Genomic DNA, 17,672 nt, shown 5'->3' with positions numbered 1-17,672 from the left:
ATGGTAAGCAGATGACAACAGTAAGAAGAGGCAGGTGCCAATAAGCGAACAGATCAGAGCACTCTGTGAGGCAGAGGAAGGGTGGTCTGAGGGCAGCTGAGTCTTTGGTCTGATAAGATCCTTGACTCTTTCTCCGTAGAAGTTTTCATTTTAGAATATTTGATTGTGATGAGGAAAGGAAAAGTAATTTGGGCCAGTGGCGGTTGTCAACCTTAGATGTATGAGGCCACAGCTCTAACCTCTCCTGAAGAGTGGCACCTAATGACATGGAGGGTTCTGAGTCAAGAAATCAGAGAGACATTCCCATTTTAATTCTTAATGAAGAAGTATGGATTCATTTCTATGACCTGTTATTAAAATAGGAAAAATTTTGACTGCTTTCTACCAAAAGCAGTATGTGTGTGATAACTAATTACTCCCATTTCCTAAAAAATAAAAGTAAAAAAAAAAAAAAAAAAAAAGATGCTCAGTCTTAATTAAAATCAAGCCCCATCCATTCTAAGGAGAAAGTCATAATTACAAAGTCAAGAACTATATTTTAAAATATGAGGTGATATTAGCTGTTGCTGCTACTGTAGGACTTCCATTAAATATTACATATTTACTAATCATACTTTAAAATGCACTTCTTTCCTTAATCAATGATAATTATTTCAAATAGCAAACTTCAATAGATTGTAAAACATAAATGCGGATGTGTTAATATCAAGGAAAGAATATCAGCTGTAATTGTATTTTAATGTGACTTCATTTTAAATAAGTGTAATTCACTATCTTATTTTAATGGAGTTATCTTGGCCCCAAATGCTAATTTCCTAAATGTTACAATTAAAAGGAAAACCACAAAATGATATGATTTTTGCAGCTGTTTTTAGCATTTTAAAATGACATTTGGAAGTACATACACTGTGTTAGGTCCAACAAAAAAGCATAGCATACAATCTATTTTTATGAGAAACAGTCTCTCTTGCTCTCTCTCTCTCTCTCTCTTTTTTTTCATTAAAACACATCTAGCATTTTTAGGTATAATTGCACATCTTGCAATTTATATTCCTGTTATCATCAGCAATGAAAAAGCAAGGGGGTGGGAATTTCTCAGTTCACACCATGACATTGAAAGTGAGACTGTGATTATCAAAAAAAGAAAGGAAAAAAAGAAAAATTTTAAATGAACTAAAAGCATAAGTATTCGAGCCCTTATGTTGTGCCAATGGTGATTAGTTTTGTACCTCTGATGTCATTTTACATTCGAAAAGGAAGAAAACAGCTACTCAAGTCCAGCCAACACTTAAGCTGGCAGCTGTGGTGAGGGTGTGCGGAGAGAGTAGTAAAGGCTGAGCCCCAGACCCCAGTATGACTAGAAGGGAGTCACCTGACAACAGAGGGGAGCTGAAGGCAAGGCAGTCCCCCACAAGCATATTCTCCAGATATATAAACAGGTATGGGGAATATCCTTGGGAAATGGGTAAGCTAGAATTTTTCCCACATAATTTTTAGGATGCCCCTATGGGGTATGCAACCTTTGAGGATGCACAGGGTCCTGCATTCACTGTCTACTGACACCATCTTGCGATTCTTAATATTTGAACAAAAGGCCCCAGGTTTACATTATGCGTTGAACTCTGTAAGTTAGGTAGCTGTGTTCTGATCAAATATACATCATTTTTTAAAGAAGTCCCAGCCTGTTGCCTGGAATAGATAATAGTAGTCCGCAGTCCTGATTCTGGTAAGGGCCAGATGGAAAGCAGCCTAGAAAAGACCAGAACTCCATGCAAGATGGTTCACTTTCTGATCCTTCACTAGAGATCAGGTTTCCACCAACACTGGGTTCTGTAATAGTTAGACCAGAATGGCTGAACTTCTTACCCTCCTACCACCTTCAGGAACTTCCAGCCAGTTTCAAACCACCTTCCAAATGAGCAAACTCCCAAAGAGACTGGGGGATCTTAAAGATTGAAGATGAAGTTTGGATTTTTGGTGGAGTCTGTACAGGTTCTATCCAATTATCTTCTAGACATTCTAGATATTCTTTAAAGACTGAGAAGAAACCAAAGACTACCCCAAGACAGGCACAGGGAAATGCATGAAAGGAGTAACTTAGCCATTCACCCAGACCCTGTCTCTTCATGGCAAGGCTCTGAAGTCTTCCCTGTGTGAATCATTAGAAACTTTCATCAGAAACCCAAGAACAGGGTAGCCCAGGTGGCCTAGTGGTTTAATGCTGCCTTCAGCCCAGGGCGTGATCCTGAAGACCCAGGATCGAGTCCCAAGTCAGGCTCCCTGCATGGAGCCTGCTTCTCCCTCTGCCTATGTCTTTGCCTCTTTCTTTCTCTGTGTCTCTCGTGAATAAACAAATAAAAATCTTAAAAAAAAAAAAAAAAAAAAAGAAAGCCAAGAACAGCTGCTCTGTAGAGACAGTGAAATCACTACACCACTCCATCCCCACTTCTCTCTTTCCCACCCCAGATCATTATACAATATGGCAGGTTATCCTGCACTACAGTGACTTATGTACAACTGCAGTTCAAGGTATATATATCAAAATGAGGGTCTCGTGATGCAACTGAACCTAGGAGGTTGTGAAATTAAACCCCCTATAGTTGGAAGTCAGAGTTTATAACACAAATATCCCTAGTATGTTGGGATTGGTTTTCTAATGAACTTTCAAATCCCTAGTCTAGAAAGTACTCCGTAAAGACTTTCAGGAGCCAATCTTAAGCCGTTTGTATTGAAATGAAAGTGCTCAAAGAAACAAAGATTGCTTTAAAAAAATAGTAAAATTTGATACCATAAGCATTTTAAATGAGTTCTCTTCCCAGCCTTTTTCTCATAACAGTGGTATAACTTGCTCCAATAAAGGCAGCCAGGAACACATGTTAAACCCAGGAGACCTACCTGATCGAGCTGCAAGATCACATGCAGTTACTGCTACATGAGGACTCAAGAGATCGTGCATTCAACTTGGCACATGCCCCTACACCTTGCTCCCCATCACTATTTTACAGGCTAGGAGACTGAGTCCCAGAGAGTATTACAGAGAGGTCCAAGGTGACCTCTTCTTTAGAGGAATCAAGAGTAAAGTCTGCCTCTTCCTACTCCTCCTCCATCTTTTTGTTTTTTGTTTTTTTTTTTTTAGAGAGAGGAAAAACACAAGCAAGGAGAGGGGCAGAGGGGGAAGGAGAAGCAGACTCTCCGCTGAGCAGGGAGCCCAATGCTGGGATGCTGGACTAGATCCCAGGACTTGGGAGATCATGATGTAGCAGAAGACAGATGCTTAAACTGAAGCACCCAGGTGCCCTTCCTCCTCTAATCCTACTTCAACTCTGGAATTCCACCTCACCTCTTCACCTGAACCATGGTAACTTTTACCCCAGAAACAGCCTTCCAGAAGTTAACAATGATTCATCATTTAAAGAGGTATACCTCACCTTGTTGAACAAACCAGAATAGTGTATCACAGGTAATTTTCCTGCCACTTCATTCAGCCACGCATGCCACATATCCAATCAACCTGTATCAACATCTACTATGTGCAAGAACAACAGAGAATAGGTCAAGTGCCTGTGCCTCTTAGGAGTGGATTATAAGGGAAATAAAATATGCATGCATATCAATCACATAGAACCCAAGAAAGTTCCATTTTTAACAGGAGATGGGGTGGAGGGAGAGCATTTATAGCTGCAGGGATGAGAGGATACCTCGCAGAGGAACTGCTGTTGAGCTGGGCCTTGACAGATGGACAGAATAACTATGGGCATAGTGTGGTGAGTGGGGGGAAAAAAAAAAACAAACAAACTAATGTTAGCAAAACAGGAGCAGGAAGACAAAGAGATAAGCAAAGGAAGCAATAATGAACATACCTGGCTCTTGCTCAGCACAAATAAAGGGAAGTGGTGAGAAATAAAACCCAAAAGGTAGATGCTGGGCAGAATGTCAAAGGTTGACATTCTTGGGAGCATCTTTGTGGGCAACCTCTCCTCCCACCAATCTGTGCAGTCCTCTACCCAAGGCAAGGAGTACAAAGTACAGGAATTCATTTGTTTAATATGGTATCCATGGCCCAGGCACTGCCCTAGGCAATGTGGATTCAGCAAAAGGAACCAAGTCCCTGCTATTATAAACCCTTCATTCTGGTGAGGAGGACAGCTAACTAACAATGAGTATGTTATGTGATAAGTGCTATGAAAATAATGAAGCCAGAAGAGAGGGTGGAGAGAGAAGGGGACATTTAAGACAGAGCTAAATGGAGGGAGTAATCATAAGGATGCATCTGTTGCCAACATGAGGGAGAAGCCAGACCAACGACCAGGAGACGTGTGTGCCATGCTGGGAGTACAGAAAGACCAGCATGGAGAAAGTAGATTGAATTAGGAGATGGTGATGGTATGATAGCAATTGTGGCCCAAGAGGAAGCCAGGGCCCAAACCACTCAAGGCCCTACAAGTCACAAAGGGTAGATAGGGCCCTGCCCACCAGGGCTCCTTAAGAACAAAGACTCACTAATTGACTGTGTAGGGCCTTCTGTAAGGCACATAGTAGGTGTTCAACCAATGACTGCTATAAATAGTGCTTAGAAGTCAGTAACTAGAGGCTCAGAGCCAGACCCCAATTACACAGTCACAGAATACCTGGGTGAGGAAGAGATGTTGTCAGCCAATGTGGAGTTCACTTTGCCTTAAGAAAGAACAACTTTTGGTGCTTTTCACCCTTCTCAAGATGAAAGTTAATTAACTGCAGCAAATCTAGAAAATACAAGTAAGTAAAACACTTACCAATCCAATATAATCACCATGATTGTTCCATCCTGGTATACAGCCTTTAGCCTTCCCAGAGATACACATATACACAGAGATGAGAGCCAACAACACAGCTTATTTTGTAACCTTTTCCTCCTAATGAATATTTTTGACAAATCCCCAGATCATTAACTATTATTGTCTAACATAGCTTAACATCATGCAATTCTATAATACAAATGTGCCATGATTAATGTAAGTGATCACATTTTAGAAAGGTATATGGTAGCTGGTGTATAAAACAGTTTGGTGGAATCTAAACTGGGCAGCCCAAGAAGTTAGTTTAAGAAAAGCTGTGCCCATTTGTGAGCAGACAGAAAAGGGAGAGCATACAGGGAAATCTGAAGATGTAAAAAAGACTTAAAATGCACCACAGCTCCTCTCCCTTCATTCAAATGAAGAGCTTTAGTGCTACATATCTGCTTTACATATTTGTACTCCTTTGGTATCACCCACTGAAAGACAAAATGCTAACACACCTAACTAGTAATGCTTGCACTGTGTGCCTCTGTCTCAGGCTGGAGGTGAATGGAGGTCCCAGGGGCACCTGTTGTACCTCCCCTGGCCTGTCACCCACTCCCAGCTCTCCAGTGTCATGCCTTTTATGGTCTAGGCCATCAAACATTCCTTATTTCTCTGATACCTCTCTGCATTCCTCCTCTTGTTGCTTTGATGTAAGCAGCAGCCACCATCAAATAGAGAGTTTAAAAGGGCGTGGATTTAGCAGACAAAAGAAAAAAAAAAGTGGCAAAGATTTATATAACTGGATTAATTGTAATGTAATCAACAATTTATGTTTGTGTTAGGTGGAGAGAAATAGTTCCAAAAGTCCTTTATGATTAAGCAAGAATTATGTTCAATATCTAAACAGAATGAAGACTTGTCATCAATGGCATGGGGAAAAGTTCACAATAAAATGTTATTAGCACCACGCTCTAACCAACTGAGCTAACCAGCCAACTACTCACAATAAAATGTTAAATGAAAAAGAAGAACACAGAACTGTATATCTAGTATGATCTCAATTTTGTTTTTCTGGGTTTTTTTTGTTTTGTTTTTAAGTAGTCTCCATGCCCAGCATGGAGCCTAACGTGGGGCTTGAACTCACGACCTTGAGATTAAGACTTGAGCTGAAATAAAGAGTTGGACACTTAACCAACTGAGTCCCTCAAGTGCCCCCAATTTAAATAATCCTTATAATGCATAATTACAATATCTAATGTACAATTAAACAGTTACATACAGTAAATTTAAGTAAACACTACAAATGTAAATCAATCATTATTTTTTGGTGGGAGGATTGTGAATGCTTGTGATTACTTTAATTCATTTCTGAATGTTTTACTTTTTTGTAATAAGCATTTCAATTTATAATGAGACAAACTACTTGTTTCAAAATTTTTTCTTAATCTACTGTGATTATAGCAACCATTTTACTTCCTTTATGCTTCTATGAGTCTCTGGTTAATTTCCATTTTATCCAACAACAATGATGATTAACCTGAGTAAATCATCAGATATGGGGGTTGTGACTAGGAACTAAGCATTGAATGTCACTGATGGGGGCACAGCTTCTCAAAGTTAGAATTATGGTCTGTGACAGAAGCAGCAGATGGAACTGCTTCATCAGGGCACAATTCACTCACACACTCAATCAACAATTATTTCTCAAATACCTACTGAGGAAAAGAAAATCAGACCCTTTCATTTACCATTAAATATATAGACCAAGAAACACAATTATCAACTACCAAGGGCTACAAAGGAAAGACAGGATTCTCTGAGCAAATGGCCAAGGAGATGAAATCTGGATGGAGATTGGTATGGCCTCTATGAAGAAGCAACATTTAAGCTGGGATCTTAGAGACTATGTAGCATTTGGCCATATGAGGAGCTGGTGGACAAATGGACGAGTGTTCTAAGAGAAGGAAACAGCACAAGCAAAGACCCAGGAGCAAGAACAGATATGCCCAAATGGAACCCTTGACTGAACCAGCAATGAGCTCTCATCAAATGAGTTAACAAATTACAGAGAGCTCATGGTGTATATTCAAGCCAATACAATATGTTACGTCAAAGGCAAACCATGCTGCCATAGGCACTAAGGGGAAATTTGCTATCTTCCATCCTTGTCCTAACTACCATTCATCATTTCACTAGGAAAAGCCTCATTTCCTCAGGTGACGTTTACAATGCTGCTTTCGACTGTGCAATTATGAAATGAAGGAAACAGAAATGCAGCCCACTACTAGGACAATGCAAATCTAAAGTAACTGAATAAAGACAGATTGATCTTTGAATTCTACAGCTCATCTTTCTGCCTGCTTTGAAAACAAAACACAAGAAGCTCATAGCTTGAAGTGGCTCACAGTGGAATACTATTCAAAGACAAAAAAGAAAGAAAAAAAATCAGTAATTAACACTAATCTCCATTAATGGAAGAAGAAGCCCACTTCTTTCAGTTGCTTTTATCACATGTTCCCCCACAACTGTATGTTAACAAGATATTTAACGCACTCTACAGTAACTGTAAAGTTAGTAAATGGTCCATATAAAAGCTAGACAAAGAAGACCAAAAACTGGAGAAGAAATCAGCCTTGCAGCAAAGCAAACTTCTGAAAAATGGCAAGGCCCGATAAAATAAACCAGCAGAGACAAACACAGTAAATAACCATCAACGAAAACCCAGGCTAACTACCAAATCACCAGCAACATAAATATTGCCAACTACATATATAAAACTTCCACGTGCAAGGTCAGCAAGGGAAAAAAAAAAGATTAAAGAACTGACAAAGTACCGGGAAGTCAAGAGAAGAGAGAAAGGCCGAGCTAGCAGGGCACTGTATTCATAGGCAATGTGACCTTTTCTCCCAGGAGGTGCCCTGGAGACCATGGCTTCACCTGAAGGTGCAAACCCCAACAAGAGTATCTCCAGCAATGACCAGATACTGGTTTTGAAGCCCCTTGTACATTGGTATGAATCAAGTGAGGGGAAATGAATTCACTTCATTCACACTTATTAGATGTCTGTCACATTCCAGGTGCTATGCTGGGCACTGAGTGAACAACAAATTAGATTCTGTGTCCAATTTCTGGAAGCTTACAGTCATCGACAGGGAGGTGAAGGCTCAACACAACAGAGGACCTGATCCTGTGACTGAAGTCTCCTTACTTTCTTCCTAATGTGATGTATCTCTCCTTCCCATTGGAGGCAGGAAATGGGGAAGGAGAACCTAAGGAAGAAACATGGAAGGGGTAGGAGGACAGGAAGGAAAATGAAACTACAGTTGACCCTTGACAAGGCAGGGGTTGGGGCACCAACCCTTCACTTAGCTGAAATGTATAACTTTTTCACTCCCCCAAATCTTAACAGCCTCCCGGCTGACCCGAAGCCTTACTGACAACCTAGTCAATTAACATTTATTTTGAACGTTCTATGTATCATAAATGGTATTCTTAAAATAAACAAGCTAGAGAAAATATTAAAAACATCTTAAGGAAGAAGAAATACATTCACAGTAGTGGATTGTATTTATTGAAAAAAATCTACATATAAATGGATGTGTGTAGTTCAAAAAACAACTCATGTTTTTCAAGGACCAACTGTACTTTCTTTCTACACAATTGTTGTCAGACAGTGAGAAGTCCTCACTGCCATCTTGGTGCCTCTGGTTTTTTGATCCAAAAACCCATTCACAATCTAGTTCCTTCCAGCTTCACATTCTGTGAAGCCATCCCTACTCTTCACTTGAAAGGACCAAGAAGGCTGGCGCTAAGTGCACACAGCATTCTAGCAGAGCATGTAGCTCAGCAAAGGAAAAGCCAGGTCCTTAATGAATCTTTGGTGATGATCAGGACACCCAGGACATGCTTCCAGAGTGGGCCACTGTTAGCAAGACTCTCCAGAATCCAGCTCCTGTGAATACAGCTGAGAGCTACATCCAGGAGGGGGTGTTCATGTTGGTAGAGTCTACACTTCAAGAGGATTCCATTTCCAGTTTGCATGTTATTGGAAACTCTCACAGTCTTGGTGAAAAGTGGTGGTGATATGTGCAACCATTCTATAGAACAATTTGTAAAACTATTTTTATTTCTGGACTAGTAATTCTATCTCTCCTTTTTCCCCCTGGGGAAGTAACCATGGATAAATACAAAGATTTAGCTACAAATATGTTCAAATTGCTTGTGATAGCTTAAATCTAGACAACCAAACGCCTACCAATAGCAGATAAGTAAGGTACAGAATAAACACAGTATGCCATATCACATGGACATTAAAATAATGCAGGAAAATGTTTATGAAAGGAAAAGGTAATTAAGTGCAAAAACTCTTATAAGTCCCGTATGAACCCATTATGGTAATCGAACACATAAAAATAATATGCAATAATACAAGTGTGTGTATGTGTGTGTGTGTATGTATAAACGAGTATACATATATATGTACACACATACTAAGAAAGAGAGAGGATGGCTACATAGTAGAACAAACAGGTATAGACTAGAATATACAGGGACGTGCTGACAGTGTGTAGTAAGTTCTTTTTTGCTTGTTTGTAATTTCTAATTTTTCCAAACTGAATATATTAAAATAAAAAGTTAAGTTAAAATAGCCCTCATCCATCTTCATCTCTTGATTGTTGATAACTTCAGACCATCCTCATTTAGGAGCCCTTTGTAGCTACTGAGGTCTGTGGTGGCCTTGATGCCAGCCAAATCCCAGCTCAGAATGCCACACTCCATGAAGCTCCTTGGATGGCTCACCAAATACGTGTCTGATTTTTGACTTTGATATTTTTTTGGTCCAGATGGATTTGAAACCCAGGTGTTTCTTTTTAGAATTTAATTATTCAAATACATACATTTAAATCAATCCACTACTGGTTAGTGCTTAGAGGATGCTAACGCACAAGTGAAAATTTCTTCCTTTATTTTCAAGACTGAAATGAATTTGGAAAGTATATAATTTTGCTTAGGGCACTTTCAAGAAGCTGTGAAAGCTCCACATCCTGCCAAATTAGCTGTCTGTTTGCAGTCTCAGAGCAAGAGAGAGGATGCCTAAGCAGTGGGCTTGGTTTCTTCATAAAGACTGTGCCGGTTGAGAAGGAATGTTTCCCCTACAGCGAAATTATTTCCTGGCAAAGACCCTGGCTGGGCACTACTCCAAAGTGGAACTAACTCTCCAAGGAAGTCACCGGGCTGCTTTGCTTCATCCAAAAATTTTCTGGCACCACGTACCACGCATGTGTATATACAAATCCTGGTTTCCAGGGAGCTTGAGACGTAGGCCAGCAGTAAGTTCCAAAACTCTGTTAGAAATGATACAACCAACTTTGTGTGCCCACTCTGACTGATAAAATGTTCTTGGGTAGCAAGGGCTTCACTTGCAAACCTCCAAATCTTACTATGATTTAGAGCATGGTGATTTTTAGATAGGGGCTATGTAGAGAATCAGTACATTACCTGTTGAACAAAGAAAACAGAACCAGTTGCTTCAAAGATAAGTTGGTTCTTACTGCATACAATAATTTGCAAGCTAGACACACTTCTTTCAAAGAGCTTTGCTTTAGGAGGAACTGAGTTCTAAGCAGTAATTGTTAGTCTACTGCATAAAAATAAAAACAAAAAGTCAGGTCTATATAATACCAAAGAAACCAAGAGATATGTTCACTTTTAACAGTTAAGAAAAATCAAAAAAAAGTATACCTGTCCGTGTGAAAAATGCAAAAAGACAGGGACCAGTTAAAAAGTGGAGATGCTAAAAAGTGTACAGGACCCATTTGAAGCACGAGGCACTTAAAGACCTGTTGACAAATTGAACACCAATAAAAATAAATTTATTTAAAAAAAAAGACCTGTGAGCAGACATATCCTTTGCACTGGGAGCACGTCTGCTGGCCAAATGTACAGCTCAATGAACATCCGTTAAGTGTTCACTATGCAGGAGCTTTCCTGCCCACAAGAAGCCTATTGGGAAAGCAGACAAACATCAGTTAAATGAATTTGGAAAAGGCTATGATCAAAGTACACACAAAATGCCTGTAAGAGAATAAAGAGAAAGCATTTGGCTCAAATCAGAGATGCACAGACTGCTTCTTGAGAAGACAATTCTGATACCCAGGCTTAAAAGACAAAGAGGATTGACCGAGGGAAGGAGAGGGAAGGTTTTATTAACGGTTTCATGGATAGGTTTTATAGATAGGCTTGACCTGGAGAGAGCTGTGAAAGATCTGTCCACCTAAACCAAAACATAAAGTTCAAGGGGGAAAGTGACAGTAGACAATGTTGGAGAACAAAATCATGGATGATTTTGTTAGAGCTTAGAAGTCATCACACAGGCACCAAGAGGCCAAGAAGAAGAGATTAAGAGATATCTTAGAGAAAGCAGTCACCACAAAGGGCTAAGGAGGGGTGACTTAAGGTTGGGACAGGTTTCCAGGGGCAGGTCACTCACTGAGTCTGCCGTCCTGTGCCACTGAATAAAGGAAGTGAGGAAACATCGTGAGGGCCATGACAGTCACCCTGATGACTCTCAAACATTTACCACTCCTCAGGTATTGACCACCTTGGCCATTTATTCTATTACTTTTTAAACCAAGGTATACTTGACATACAACAAATTAGTTTCAGGTGAACATGTGATCCTATATTTGTAGACACTATGGATTGATCACCATAATAAGTCTAGTCACCATCTATCACCATAGATAGTTACAAAAAATTTTCTTCTTGTGATGAGACCTTTTAAGATTTACTCTTAGAAACTTTCAAATATGCCATACAATAATATTAATTATAGTCACCATGCTATATAAATTACTACATATTACATTACTTATTTATTTTAGAACTACCTTTTGGCTACCTTCACTCACTTTGCCCTCTGTAACCTCTGGCAACCACCAATCTGTTCTCTGTATCTATGAGTTGGTTGTTTTATTTTAGTTGATTCATTTCTTTAGATTCTATATGTAAGTGAAATCATAGGTATTTGTCTTTCTCTTTCTGACTGATTTCACTTAGCATAAAGCCCTCAAGGTCAATCCATGTTGTCTTGTCACAAAGGCAGGATTTCCTGCTTTTCTTATGGCCGAGTAGTATTTCTGGAGAGATGATGAGGCAAATATGAGATGGGGACAGCAAACTGCACTAATCACTGGGCTTGGCACCCACCTGATTGGAAAATTTGTGAATAGGACTCCCTGCAATGAGATGCAGCACACTGGGGAGTGGGGTCTGGGCTGAACCGCACAGCATTCTCTGATGACACCTAAGTAATCCTACTTTGGCATATGCAAAGACAATGTTCCTGGTGTCCTGATTTCTGACAGGCTTTACAAAGGTTTTCTCTGTGCAATGAATCAAGCTCCAAGGTGACTGAGCCCCTGTCTGTCTTACCAGACCCCAATACAGAGCTGGACAAATGATGGGCCCCCAAACAATAGTTAAATGGATGAGGAAAAAGTGGTAGGACTTGTGAATATCTATTTTATTCAACAGAGGAAACTTCCTTCATCCTGGGGTTTTGACAGGCCATATAGACTCTAGTATTGCCCGGAAGGTGAAGAGCAGCTGACAGAGTACTCAAATGCACAGTCACTTCTAGAAGAGTTCAAGGCCTGGGGCCCAATAATTCATAGTTGTGCTCATTATTCTCCCTGCCTCTTGACAACCTGCTCTTCCTTCTCCTGCATTTGTACTTCCTCTGGGTAGCACGTAACGCCCAAATAATTACCTCAGCTGGAAAATGGAAGGCAAGATCTTTACTTCTCACATCCAGTTTATCATCTAGGCTTCATGACCTCCTACCCCAAATGGCTCTGGAGCCTATTCCTTCCTCTAGGTTTCTTTGACCACTATCTCAGTTCAAGCCCTCACCTCCGCATCCTTCCCACAGCTTCCCTGGTGCCCCTGTTACTCAGCTGCCAGAGTGATCTCTCTCAGTTCAAATATGATCACATGTCTCCTTGGCTAGAAAATCTTCTTGGATTCCTACCATCAATTAGGTTTTGAGAGGCATGCCTGGGTGGTTCAGCAGTTGAGCGTCTGCCTTCAGCTCAGGTTGTGATCCTGGAGTCCTAGGATCAAGTTCTGCATCAGGCTCCCTGCATTGGGGCCTGCTTCTCCCTCTGCCTCTCTCTCTCTCTCTCTCTCTCTCTCTCTCTCTGTGTGTGTGTGTGTGTGTGTGTCTCATGAATAAATAAATAAAATCTTTGAAAAAAATAGGTTTTGAGATAACCAATCTCAATGAGCTGATTAAACTCAATTTGGCAGTGCTTGAGAGAGGTCCTCAGGAAATCAATCCACATTAGATTTATATTCATCATTTATTTACTATACTTATTGGGGGAAATGAATTTTGAGATCTCCTTTCTGTGTTTCCAGATATAATTTTCCAGATTGGACATTCTTGAGAAAATGGAAGGAAAAAATGGAAAAAAAAAAAAAACACAATGAGATACCATCCTTCATACCCATGAGGATGGCTGTTATTTAAACAACAACAACAACAACAACAAAAACAAAAAAAAAGTGTTGGCTAGGATGTGGAGAAATGGGAACCCTTGTGCACTGTTAGTGGGAACGTAAAATGGTATAGCTGCTGTGGAAAACAGGATGGCAGTTTCCCAAAAAAACTAAAAACAGAATTATCACATGATCCAGTAATTCCATTTCTGGGTACGTACCCAAAAGAACTGAAAGCAGGGACTCAGATATTTGTACACCCCATGTTCATATCAGCATTCTTCACAAAAGGCAAAAAGTCGAAGCAAACCCCACTGTCCATCAACACATGAATGGATCAACAAGATGTGGTATATATGTACAATGGAATGTTATCCAGCCTTAAAAAGGAAGGAGGAAGTTCAGACACAGGCTCCAACAGGGATGAACTTTTAAGACATTATGCTAAATGAAATAAGCCAGTCACAATAAGACAAACACCCTATGAGTCTACTTATCTGAGGTACCTAAAGTAGTCTCACATTTCTGAAACAGAAACTAAAATGGTGATTGCCTGGGTTTGGAACAAGGAGGAAATGGGAGTTATTGTTTCATAGGCACAGAGTTTCAGTTTTATAGAATGAAGACTTCTGGAGATTAGCTGCACAATAACGTGAATGCACTTAACACTCCTGAACTGTACCTTAACATGGTTAAGGCAGTAAATTTTATGTGAAGTGCTGGTTATCACAATGTAAAATAAAGGGTGAAGAAATGACTACCAAATGCTTTTAAGTATATAGAAGATAATCCCCTGTCCTTTGGGGACATATATTTGAATCATGGTGATAAATTCTGGACATGCTAAACAGAATTTATAAAAACATTACACCTATACAGATACCACAAATGTGCCTACAGAACCTGACCTGCCATCTCTCTCCTACTTCTAACCCAACCTGCCCAAACCCCACAGTGCATCCCTGCAAGGAACAGCTAGCTGTCTGCTCCTCTACCCTGGCTTTCAGCATGTGCCCAGCCAGGCCTGAACTTCTGGCTCCTCTTAAGATCCCCTTATGCTCAGCAGGACTCCCTCCTCCCAGCACTCCTCTGGTCCGCTCATAAAATTTTCCTCTCCCAGAATCTCTTCTCTCCAGTCTGCCTCTCCTACTTGCAAACAACTCAGGGCCTAGCACACAATCCAGTTTATTTGTGAATCATGTAGGGAATTCTCCAGAAGAACTGAGGGTAGTGATTTGGGATTCCTAAGGGGTGGGTGTCTAGGACTAAATCTTCGGTTAATATTCTTCCCTATTTTGTCCTCCAAGCAAAGGCAGTCCTACAGACTTCCAATAGCCTCATCTTCTCAACTACAGAGAAGAAAGCAGTAGGCCAGGGGCTTCAAACTGATTTTCACTTAGGGCTCCTTATCACCCCCACGAACCCTTATCCCATACTGAGATGGGCTCTGGCTACTTACTCCAGGTTGGCTATGACTAGAGCATTGAGGGCAAAGCTAAACAAGATGGAAACTGGGGGAAATGTTATGATAGGGACATTTGGGTTGAGGACAAGAAGGTTCCTGTGAATGAGGCTTGGGACTCATTCCACAATGCTGGCTGGAGACAATCTCTATGTCAAGAAAGATTCCTTCTGGAAGTCTCTGGTTTTCATCTCCATGTCAAGAAAGGTTCACTCCTTCTGGAAAACTCTGGTTTTCTAAGTTACCCAACACACTAGAAGGCATGGCTACATGAAGAGGATCCCTTCCTGGACCTCCCAGGGGTGGGCTGTTTATACCAGCACTCTCTGCCCTGACACATACTGCCTGGCCTTTGCTCAGAATGGGTTCACAGGCATGTGCCCACTCTCCTGGGAAGAGAATAGATGCATCTGACATTTAATATGTTCTCCACACAGAAGACTCTCAATAAATACGTGCTGATCTGTGGAAGGATCTCAGTGCTACTTTTCCATCTTGAGAAACTAACATGCTCTTGTGTCTAAGTAGCTTATTATCTGGATTTAAATAAATATTTAGCCAGGGTCCAAGTAGAAAACATATTTCTTTCAATGGCCTTCTAGTTTATCACATGGTACTTAATGTAGGCCAAGAGTATTTACACCTGCAACACCAAAAAAGGTATAAACAACATGGCGATACTTTAATTCTGCTTCATTTTGCCAAGTTGCTGGAGCAGATGCCTTGTGACACCCATAAATCAGAGTAGAACATTTTTCTCCAATTATGTTTTAATTCATGGGCAATCATTCTCTACAGCAGGTGGCACGTTGAGGGGGGATAGATGTCAGGGAGCATGAAGTCAGGCTGCTAAAGTACTGAGTAATTTTAATTTGAATTTTTACAAATGAGTATTGCAGGGGTAGCAGAGACAAAATGTGCCTGTTAACTGAAGCCAGGTGAACAGGATGCATAACGGCAGTATCAAATGCATCTAGAACCATCTCCTCATCCAACTGCGATGCAATATAACACAGATACTGTTTCTCACTTGAATTCTCTACTTGCCTTGGTCTAATTAATTTCATCACGAGACCATCTTCTCATTTTTTGCTTGAGGATCCTGAATATGACCTTGAGATTATTCAAATGACTGCAGTGTCATTTAGGAATTGACCCATGCGACAAAAACACATTCCTTTGCAGAATATGTCATTCTCCACTATTTGCAACATCCATGCCCAGAGAAATTAGTGAAAAACCTTTCTCCAAAGGATCTATGTATCCTACTAAAATTTCACTCTTAATCTGTTCGCTAAACATTGACTAAGCGTGTTATGTGAATAACACTTTAAAATACAGAGATTAATATGACAAGCCTCCAACCTTGAAAAACTTCCAATCAAATAGGAAAGACACTCACACCAGCCAAAATATGGTGCAAATGCTGACCTCCACTCGCCTTCCCAGCCTCCCCGTCTCAGGAATGAACACACTACCTGCCCAGCTATTTACATCTGAAACCCCAGACATGATTCTTGCTTCCACCAGGCTCCATCTCTAGGCCACCATTCAGATCCAAGCCACTCTTACCTTCCACATGGACAAAGGGAACAGCTCTTTAAATGGTTTCTTGCTTCCATGCTTTGTCCCAGTGACACACATCCTCATCCTAATGATAGTAGGAAGTACATCTCCAGGTTGCTCTCCTCCTGAAAGCCCTTTAAGGGTTCCCTAGCCCTCTTAGCGTCAAATTCCTTCCCATAGCCTAAGAGGTCTCATACAACTGGCCCCAGATTACCCACCAGCCTTACCTCCTACCACCCTTCTCCTTGCTGACTATATTCCCTTCTACTCTGATCTCTCACTGCTCCTCGGTGGAAGCCACTGCACTTGTCCTTTGCCTGGCATAATCTCCTCTCCCCACCTTTCTGTGGCTCTAGTGCCTTAAATGTCCCCTCCCCAGGAAGTCCTCCCTGATCACTCCATCGAATACTGCTCAAGACATTTCATTTCCCCTTTCTGCACTTAGTTGTAAATTACCTGTGACTACCTCTCTCCTCTGGCTAGCAGTAAACTCACCCTGATGAGGTTGTCCGTAACTGTGGCCCTAGGCTAGAACTCTGCCCTGCCCTCCACAGGAGGCACACAGAAAAGACAAGTTGATTGAGGAGTGTCCATTACAAAGAAGATCAAAACAGGGATGACAGAAATGGAGGGCTGTACAGTGAGGACACTTACTTTTCACTGGAAGAGGAAAGCTGTGAATAGCTTCCAGAGGAGCAATCTTATGTACTGTGCCTTAGAGGACAAGTATATGCATCTCAAAGCACATGCCAGGCTCTGAAACTAGCAAAGGACAAGTCCGAAAGGCATGTCTAGTCCAAGTAAGTCTGAGAAACGGGAAGAGTCCCTGAAATGGCTGGAGCCCAGAACACGCACAGGGATGTGCTAAGAGGACAGCATGCACAGGGAAGAACCTGAGGGACACAGTAAGGGGTTGGACTTTTATTTTTTTAGGCCATGGAAAGTCACTGAAAAGTTTTAAAGTTGAAAACTTAGTATATTCTAACCTACATTTCACAAATATTGAGAAAAGCTGTTGTAACTTAAAAACCTGCAAACAACCAAAGATGGCACTACTTTTAAGAGGGCTATATACACACCCACCTATGTTTAGAGGAGAAAAAAAGGATTTGGATCCCATCTGTAAATGCAAGGCAGAGGGGGGCTCACAGTTGGTCACTCTGTCTCTCCAAGAGGATGAGCTTTTGGTTTTTCAAAGGCACAGAACAGCCACATTAACTTTCCAAATGGTTTCAAAGTAAAAGGCACTAGGATTGAGGATAATGAAGTGGCTAGCTAGATTCCAAGACTGGAACATGGTCCTGGGCTGGAAGATGGATCAAGGCAAGCACGCTACACGTTCCAGAACAGTTTAGTCAAACAATATTGAACAGATGGGATCA

The 17,672-nt window shown here is 40.9% G+C and overlaps 1 protein-coding gene across 21 annotated transcripts in view; it reads right to left on the bottom strand.

Annotated features, from left to right (window-relative positions):
* Window positions 1-17,672, bottom strand: part of KIF16B (kinesin family member 16B) — a 314,926-nt gene that overhangs the window by 118,028 nt on the left and 179,226 nt on the right. Inside the window, exon 1 of one of the 21 annotated variants that reach the window (XM_038571568.1) lies at window positions 4,629-4,716. The exons of the other annotated variants lie outside the window; for them this stretch is intronic. The gene's annotated coding sequence lies outside the window, so the exon portion shown is untranslated. Of the gene's footprint in view, window positions 1-4,628; window positions 4,717-17,672 lie in introns of those variants that run through there. 21 annotated transcript variants of the gene reach the window in all.

This window comes from Canis lupus, chromosome 24, assembly GCF_011100685.1.
Source record: "Canis lupus familiaris isolate Mischka breed German Shepherd chromosome 24, alternate assembly UU_Cfam_GSD_1.0, whole genome shotgun sequence".
Classification (NCBI taxonomy): Eukaryota; Metazoa; Chordata; class Mammalia; order Carnivora; family Canidae; genus Canis; species Canis lupus.
This window is presented reverse-complemented; position numbering and strand designations above follow the sequence as displayed.